General features: G+C 42.0%; 1 long non-coding RNA gene across 1 annotated transcript in view; it reads left to right on the top strand.

Moving 5' to 3' along the window:
* The first annotated feature begins 9,636 nt into the window (after positions 1–9,636).
* Positions 9,637–10,000, top strand: part of LOC132465455 (uncharacterized) — a 6,242-nt gene continuing 5,878 nt past the window's right edge. The window contains exon 1 of the long non-coding RNA XR_009527589.1: positions 9,637–10,000. This exon is cut by the window's right edge and continues 4,285 nt beyond it. This is a non-coding gene — a long non-coding RNA (uncharacterized LOC132465455).

The raw sequence follows: 10,000 nt of genomic DNA, 5'->3' as shown, positions 1-10,000 counted from the left end.
TGATCTGGCTTTGGGTTTTGGACAAAACTGCACTGAAGGAAATATGTGCTCTGAGTACTCACTCACTCATGCCCTCACTGACTCTCTCACTCACTCACAGCCTCATAATTGTCACTCTCATACATTTTTCACATCACTCAAGCCCTCAATCTTTGCTTGTTCACTCACCCACTTACCCACTTATCTCTCACGCTCTCACTCTCTGGCCAATTTGCTAGATCGCTGCCTCAATCCCTCATGAGTCAAACTCTCCAAACTCACTCACACCCTTTTTAACCTCTCTCAATATGCACCCTTATTCTGGGCTAACCTCACTCTCTCAATTGCCTCCTCTTGGCTAACTCACCCACTCCCTTATCTCCCAACCTCCCTCACTCACCCACTCACTAACTGAGTCATTCAGTCACTCACTCACTGACTCTGCTTGCACTGAGAATCTCCAGCATGACTTTCTTGGCCTTGGGGTATCGATGGGATGCACATTTGTCTTTCTTTCCCTTGAAACATTAATGTAGGAAATGGGCCTGGGGTTCATTTGGTATTCATCAGTTGAGCCTCTTGGGATTGGTTTCCTGGTAGGGTAAACACAGGTGTGGCGCCTAACATAAGGTGTGTTTCATGTATGTGTGCCACAACACCTGCATCGTCAGTGTGTTACGTGTGCCAGATCGCCAGCCGGCTCTACATGTGATATCTGGGCTGCTCTCTGCTGGTGCACCCTGGTACCCAAATGGAGCAGACCCTAATTAGTGCTGTGAGACACACCTGCCCTCAGTCATAGACCATGCATCTGAACGTGGATCCATCTGTCATCTGTTCCGTGCTTTTCAAACCTTCTGCCGTTCTTTACCTGTCTGTGTGTCAATAACAAATTGCACGATGCCAAATAATCACCAACACCACAGATGAATTTCATCACACTGAGAGGTTGTAATAAGTTGAAAGATGTAGGTCAGCAATAGTAAAGTGGGATAGTAATTTGCATCATTATGCATCGTAGTAATGCAGCGCTGTAATGGCTGCTAGCTTAGAGAAGCGAAAAAGTACTGATGAGTTTATAATGCTAAATGCATATGCCATTATCCCTCCTCACACACGCACACACACGCACGCTGGCACGCACACGTGCACACGCTCGCACAGAGTATCTACCCTTCAGGCAGCAAAGTGATTTTGTCCAGACAATTTCATATCACAGATGGCAGTTTGTATTCAAACATCTATCAGAGGAAAAGAAGACAAATTGTTACGATTAATTGGAAGATAAATTATATCTGCAAGCAGAGCATATGTTACAACGGAATGAGTACATACACCGAAATATGTAAAGGAGCCACCCCAATTAACTTGTTATTAGGAGAAAAAACAAAACTCGAACAACTTTAACAATGTGATGACTTTGGGCCAATTTTGATTTATTTGATTATGATATCATTATCATTCAACTGCCAGCCACATCCATGTTGGCTTGCATTGTCTGCTTTAGGAAAATTACAACCCATCATCAGCTTTTTGTTTACAATGTTATATGAATCCATCATAATCAGAGAGATGAGACACTTGCAGTTATTAGTCCAAACCACGGCAATAATTAAAACTCTTTATCCGTTCATTTCAGCAATATATTATTCAGCCATCTTTCAGCAAATGCTAAATTCCCTCAATATCAAGTGCTGCAAGCCTAGGAAGTATATTGAGCTAAGCTTATCGTTGAGTCCAGTTAATAAATGAAGTAATGAAATAAGTGCAAACATTTTAATTTGCGCTGCTTTTCACGTCTCTCGTGTTTATCGAGTTATGACTTGTCCTTCATGTCCCCCGTTGTACAGAGACTTGCATGTCTGACGAGGGGTAACCGGTCAGACTCAACAAAGCCCTATCAAGTAGGCTCTCCCAGGGAATCCTAATTCTCTCAGAGTGCTGTCGGGGAGACTGATATCCCCGCAATAGAGTAGCACATGTATTTACATTTTAACATGTTACGCACACCGCCCATGTTGTCTCTGCTCTTCCTCTGGCGTCGGTATTCATGCGGAACAGGACCAGTTGGCTCGAGTGTCCGCGGTGTTAGGTTCCTCCTCTTTTTGGGTCAGTCTGCGTCAGCTCCTTTCTCTCGGGTTTCCAGGGCCAGTTTCGAGGTATCCTTTCTTGCCTGGCGGCGGGGGGGGGGGCCATGCGGGCATGCCCCAGGTTAGACGGACAGCTCTCACCCAACCCCCCCCCCCCCCCCCCCCCCCACCCACACACACAGCTCAAATTGGGCATCAACGTGGTTGCACAATATTTATCGTGCTTGATGAGATTTTTTGTTTATGATGTGAAATGTATTATGTAACCTATGCAACTATATCAACTTAAGTTAATGCAAATTAATTTGTGTAAATTTAAAATTTCCATGAAATTAACAATAATAGTTGTAGTCTATGGGGTTTCAGGGTACCCTACATTCCGGACTGTCCTTTGTGGATTGTATGAACTAGATATACTGTCCATCATGCATTTTGTGAATATATATATAGTCTTATATAGCCTTGGCAAAACTTTGCAATAATGGTACATTAATTAACCATTAATTAAAATTAGTCATGCAGTAATAAGCACTTAGTAAGTTAATTGACAGTTAACAAGTGTGCATGTAAACTAAGGTATTCATTTGCGTTCAGGTTAACCATAACCCACTAAACCAAAACACTAAACCCTAATCCCTATATTAATGATAGATTATTTGCGCATTACTTTTTTAATGAATGTTAATTAATGGTTAATTAATGTACCGTTATTTTAAAGTGTTATCCGTTCCTTTTTAAATGTTTTGGCCTTTCAGGATGAAATCATTCAGTCTATATTGAAATCATTCCGCACATGTTGTCTTGAAGGAGGTCCAAGGTAAGGACATGTCGAGGCCATTGGCGTGAGGGCTGAAGATGTGGGGGCAGTCTAGACACATTTTCGCAAACCTTTTGAATCGGAAGCTTAGAATGCTGGGGCTCAGCTGGGGCTATGGGGGGGGGGGGGGGGGGGAGGTGGGGACAAAAGGGGCCAAGGTGGAGTGCAGAGGTGCAGAGATGCTGGCTGCCAGTCTGTTGGTCACGTTAGGCTGTCTTCTTTATCCTGCAAACTGCAGGAGGATGCAGAGGTGAGAAAGGAGAGAGGGTGGGACCGACAGAGGGAGGAGATTAGAGAATGTATGGAGAGAGAGAGAGAGAGAGAGAGAGAGAGAGAGAGAGAGAGAGAGAGAGAGAGAGAGAGAGAGAGAGAGAGAGAGAGAGAGAGAGAAGAGAGAGAGAGAGAGAGAGAGAGAGAGAGAGAGAGAGGGAGAGAGAAAGAAAGGGGGGGGCGGGGGGAGTATTGAGTTATTGAGTAGTGAGAGCAGAGAATCAGGGGATAAAGGGATTGAGTTGAGAAATAGAGGGAGAGAGAGAGAGAGCTAAAGGATGTGCGATAGTAAGGAGGGAATGCTAGAGAGAATCAATATGTTGAGCTCAATAGAACAATTTCACTCGGTTTTGTCAAGGAAAAATATGCTATTCAGATGTTTCTCAGTGTGTGTGTGTGTGTTGGGGAATTTATCATACACTGGGGGGTTCATTTACAGGGCCATATTGACTATTGTGCATACGTTCGGCGTGTGTGTGTGTGTGTGTGTGGGTGTATGTGTGTGTGTGTGTGTGTGTGTGTGTGTGTGTGTGTGTGTGTGTGTGTGTGTGTGTGTGTGTGTGTGTGTGTGCGTGTGTGTGTGTGTGTGTGTGTGTGTGTGTGTGTGTGTGTGTGTGTATGTAGCAGGTTTCTTTTTACTGTTGACCAATGGGGATTCTCCTTAGTTTGCAGGGCTTTTAGAGAAGACAGCACATGGTGGCATGTAGAGCGCAGATGGTGGAAGAGATCCGGATGGATGAGCACTTTAAAGTGAACACAACTGCCAAACAGGTGACCGAGACATGAGGGTCATTTTTTTTTAAATGTGTTACCGTTATTAATTTTAAAGGAGAACCAGACGTTGAGCTAATCCGCCGTCTATCAACAAGTGAAGGACAACACCGATCTGGGTGATCGGACCATCGTAACCGGTGTTCTGAAGAGCCTTTAGTCTACCCGCGTCTGGTCACAACGTGAACAACAGCAATATAGCACTTTGGTCTTATGATGTACAGGTAAACATTGAAGTTTGACCCCGGAACCTTCTAGCTCAGAGTCAAACTGTATCCTGCCCTACGGTTCCCACACAAGCTATATATGCTACTGGTATATTACAGGTTGGTTTTACCACAAAGTACTTTAATGTGTCACAATCGTCTGAAGTCTGTAGTTGTTGAATCCAACCGAAAACACCATCAAACATTGAAACAATCTAAAATTAATAATGAATCCAGCAAAGTTGCAGCGCTATTATCATACAGATCAGAGAATCTGAATATGAATAATGTGTAAAGCAAACAGCCAGAATAGTAGAAGACATTTGTGCTGTCTACCTTACCTGTCTAACTCACAGCCCAATTCTTTGCATCCCTTTATTTCCTTTTTTGAATACAATTCAAGTCGGTAGAGTTCTGATTTGTTTGGATGGAACAATCAGAATGAGACAGTTTTTATTGTCAGATAGATGCCTTCCATCGTTGGACAGACTTTCATTTTGAAAGTTGTTTGTGTTTGGGAAGAGGAGGACTGCCAATCTATAATACATATATATATATATATATATATATATATATATATATACAAGAATGTTTTATTAATATTTTTACTTCCATAAAAGTCAAAAATGTTTATTATCATTTTAACATAATTATTTTATTGCACCTCATTGAATTTCATAACAGGATAATGAGCAACTTGGTGTCGTTTAAACGACTATATTTGCCCACATTTAGTACATTTGCATCGGTTGCCCTTAGTTAAGGTATTTTTTCAACTGAGCAGGACTATCCATTTTAGCTCATGACCCTTTGCTTGGATCAGATATCAGGGGACGTAAGAAAGATGCGTTAAGATAACTAATAATAATAAACTGAGTTTGATAGTTTGATCGATTGGGTCGATAAGTAAGAGTTTCACATATGATGCTGTTTAAGTACCGTGAGACTTCCTGATAATTAATGAAACTGTAAATCACACGTTTTATTTTGAATGATACCCTGCAGTTGCTGTGCTTACTCGGTTGTATGAGGCAGGCAAATAAAGAACAAAATAAATAAAATGGCGTCTTTATCTGGCTAGGAGTAGGGGCGGGTAGCAGGGGAGGAAGGACGATTTGACAGGAAGGCTGGAGGTTTGCAGAGTAGGCCAGAGAAGATCCAATCGTATCTGCAACTCACAGCCTGGAGGAGGCAGCTCAGAGGAAAAGGGAAGGAAGGAAACCGCGTAAGAGACGAGAGAGATGGAGAAGCTAATATCTGAGAAAAGACGGAAGGAAAGAACCGTGTGAAATATGAAAAAAATCGGGCATGTAGAGAGACATTCATTTACTATACCGCACCACATCCATCCGTCTCCAGAGCACCGCTGTTCAGTCAGTCGGTCTGGGTTCCATCATCATCCAAACTCCCGGTTCAATTTCCTCCCTAATTAGCTGCCTTTCAATCCTGGAGGAATGTTCTATCTTTTCTGTCAGAGTCGACATCAGAAGTCTGTTGACATGCCATTACTGTGTGTAAGTGGGAGAGAGAAACGGCGGGAGAGAATAAATCAATAGTTGGTCATCAGGTGCGGTCGGTGGAGGCGGCATGACACCAGCGAGGGTCTTTAGAAAATAGGCCTCGGCAAAGTTCATGCTTAATCACAAGCCCTTACATGTGAACACACATGCTTACCCACGCATGTCTGTGTGTGTGTGTGTGTGTGTGTGTTTGTCTGTGTCTGTGTCGGTTTGTGTTTGTGTTTGTGTTTGTGTTTGTGTTTGTGTGTGTGTGTGTGTGTGTGTGTGTGTGTGTGTGTGTGTGTGTGTGTGTGTGTGCGTGTTTGCACTTTATGTGGATGAAAATCTGAAACGAGCAAAGGCTGTCCATGAAGGCTGGGCCATTCATTGTTTATGTTAGTATTCAATAATGTATTCATCCATCCATAATCTATCCAGCTATCCATATGTGTGTGTGTGTGTGTGTGTGTGTGTGTGTGTGTGTGTGTGTGTGTGTGTGTGTGTGTGTGTGTGTGTGTGTGTGTGTGTGTGTGTGTGTGTGTGCACAAACCCCTGTTTGTGTATGTGCACACCCTTGTATGAGTACTTGAGTCTCCATGTATGCATATGTGTGTATGCATATGTGTGTATGTATGTGTTCGTGAATATGTTTGCATACATGTATGTGTGTGTATGTGTTCTTCTTTGTCTGACTGCCCTGACACTTGTGTTGGTGTTTTAGTGGGATACCAGGAATATAGCCTTCTTTCGTGTAACGTTATAACGGATATTGAATTATTTGTTTCCATGGTTGGCGCGTATATTGTCAGAGTAGACAGATCATAGTAATTTTTATTGAGATACTTGCAAATTATCGATCACATATCTGGATTTTAAACGTAAGCTATGTTCACAAATGTGACAAAAACAATTGCAAATGTTTTTAACTCTCTATTTATCAATTTTTGATCTAGTTTTAATTTAATCGTTTTTTTTCACCCTTTGGGTCTTGACATCATTTTGACGTGAAGGAAATGGGGCAACATTATTGGTCACTTGAACGGACGAATAAAAATGAAGACTATACCCTTGCCGAGGCCAGCTACTGATCTGGTAAATGATACGTTGTGGGAACTTGAGGGGTCGGTGGGAGATCGAGAAGCCGCCTATTTCTAGCTGATCTATCCCTAGATCAGCTCCAGGCTCGGCTGGGCATGAGGAGTGCGGAGCAAACAAGTACCCACCTTCCCTTCAGCCTGAAAATCGACATCATGTCCAAAACCCCAAGCCCCACAAAGTCAGAACTGTAAATGCAAAAAATTTAACGGTACTTGTCTGTATGAATCGTGAACATCAGTGAGAAGAAGCAATTGCAATTTTATGAATTGCATTTGTGAACCAAACTTTTCTTTCTAAAATACAGAATAATGTATATTATTGGATTTATGTTTGGATTTCCAAAGCCACACCTATGATTTTATGCATTTCATGCAGTCAATACTTTTGGCATCAATTTGACTCTATAGTCCTGGCCAAGTTTACCAATCACGTTTTTACAGATCCCACCTTATTTGATGTATATATAATTTTATTATGAAGATGGTTTATACAATTACAATTACGGCATTTAGCAGACACTTTTACCCAAAGCGTCTTACATCGGTTAACACACACATTGACACACCGACGGCAGAGTCAACCATGCAAGGCGACAGCCAGCTCGTCAGGAGCAGTCAGGGTTAAGTGTCTTGCTCAGGGACACATCAACACTCAGCTAGGGGGGGCTGGGGATCGAACTAGCAACCTGCTCTACCTCCTGAGCTAAGCTGACCCATATACAGTGAGATGGTAATCTTTTTGCATGTGAAATGATAGATATACACCTCTGGATGAATGGATTGTATGAAGGGGTCGATCATTTCAACAAATACAAAATATTTGCATCTTAAAGGGAATCTGTGGTAAGTTATAAATAAATGTCCATAGGCTCCATTGTCACAACAATCATGGTCTCTGTGGGCTTTCTCTAAGCATGACTCATAAGTATGGTTGATAGCGAATGTGGGGATTTCCTTCGTTTTCTTCATGGAGAAGTCCCCGAACCAAAGAAGTTCAATGACGACGTCCCCCGTCTGTCTGGATTCTTCTTTTCTGAAAAAACAAAATATTCTTCAAACAATAGTCCTATACATAATGCATGTTTTTATGTAGCAGCCACACTGTGGTTTTCCTTTGCGTGGGTGGACTCTGGAACAATAAGCTATTGATGATATGAAGTGGTGTAAATGGTTGTCCTGAGTTTTATGGTCGTTATGCAAGAGGGGCTCGCCGTCCTCTGAAGGTTTTGGTCCAATAGTGGACTGTCGACTCCTCGCCGGGGATTATTCTAGAAGTACGCAGGAGTCATGTGTAACTTTAAGAGAATGAAAATAATATCAACTGGAAGTAATAACAGAATGTGATAAATTACATTTTGATAATAACTGCATACAAGTCAATGCATCTTAATGCATTTCAATAAAAGGTTTATTAAGGTGAAAGAAGGTATTCTGATGAATCACAATAAAACAAAATGTATTACATCTATAAATAGTATTAGTGAAGAACATGAAGAAGCATGGAGAATGTGTTGATTTAAATCCAATAACTTCAGCGAGGACAGAGAAACGGAATGAATTGTTGCACACAATCATGTAACCCTCAATAAATCTATTGAGGAAACCCACTGTGGTGTTTGTGAGGGACCCCTTGAAGCCCCACTGAAACACACGCTGAGGTTAGGACTCTCCCCTCGGTCAGAAGCTCTGCTGACACGCGCCATGTCAGAGGCGCCCGGTGGAAACCAACAGGAAGGGAATAACACATCTAAATCGCCCCATGGAAGTGTGAAAGTCAAGACATAAAAATGACATCTGGGACTAAAATAGGTTCAGATAACATGTACTTTTATAATCTCAAATGACGGTGACGATGGACACAGTACGGGACATATATAGGAACATTTATGTTTTTTTTTATCAATAAGAAAGAAATCTCCAAAATACAAAGAAAATACATTTATCGTGTAAACAACATGAGTAGGATGAGTAGCCCATAATGTTATAACCTATTACATTGCTTACTACACGTAATGTACTTGTATAATTCAACTGTAACAGGACACTGTAACGTTAAACATAACCTGAGAAATGCGCTCCCGAAGGTGCCACTGTCTGTTTGCGGGTTAAATGTCTGCAGCGGTTGTCGTTGGTGGCTGGAATGCTTTACTTGGATTGTGGCGGCATGAGATTGATTTTACACAATCAAAACTTAAAATTTGAAGCGATGAGCTAGTCGAAATTGATATTTAAATAGCAACAAAGCTTCGGAAGTAGAGCTGAGAAAAACAAAGGGTCGTGTCTGGCTGTTGTTGTGGTTTGGGGGCACCTCATTTGTGAAACTATGGTGGGGGAATTATATATCCTCTGAGGTAGGCATTTTACCATTAAATGTGTCAATAAAATTAAATTTAAAGGATTTCGCCGGTTTTGCAGAGAACCAGGTTACTTGTTGAGTATTTCTGTCAAGATGGAACTCATTCCCTCCTGCGGGCAAGGTATGTTTAGAAATTGGGCCGTTGGCAAGCCATTCAAATCCATTATTGATCCTTCGCTCAGGATTCTGGCTGCACGCCTTTCCATCTGTCTGTGAGCATGCGTAGTGGTGTGTCAAACATAATCGAAACGTGGATTTGTTGTTTTGTATGCACTGTTGGAGAAAACTACCTGGTCAGAACAGCTTGTATGCACTTACTTGCGTTGAAATAAATAAGAATCAGCTATTAGAGCTGCTGAACATTTGTTTGGTATAGACTGGATGTCAATGGCTTACCAACTGACAAACTGGAACACGCCGACACCACCAGAGGGGTGGAGTTTAACTAAGATCATGGCTGATATACATCTTTACATATAAAAAACCACCTAGGGTCAAATACTGTGATTTTGGGGCACCTGGTGTCTTTGGCGGCCCTTTGTGTTTTTGGGGGCCCCTTGTGTCTTTGGGGGCCCTTTATGTCTTTGGGGGCCCCTTGTGTCTTTGGGGGCCCCCACGTTTCTTTGGGGGCCCATGCAACAGCACATTCTGCATACAGACAGAAACGGCCCTGAGAAGACATCATCCTGGTAACATCTGTTTGCCATCCCTCACATGACCAGTTAGCTCAGGGACTACACTTTTTTTCGATTCTAACATATCCAGTAACGTTTTATGAACTTTCCATCTCATGCATTCGATTGTCAATGTTTTGTCTTTCTTTACAAACCAACAAAACTTTCATCTTCACAAAATCACATCACCACCAATTATAACATAACCCTTAACAAGGGACACAGCGCAGCCTCAACAAAA

This window comes from Gadus macrocephalus, chromosome 10 (assembly GCF_031168955.1).
Source record: "Gadus macrocephalus chromosome 10, ASM3116895v1".
Lineage (NCBI taxonomy): Eukaryota > Metazoa > Chordata > Actinopteri > Gadiformes > Gadidae > Gadus > Gadus macrocephalus.
This window is presented reverse-complemented; position numbering and strand designations above follow the sequence as displayed.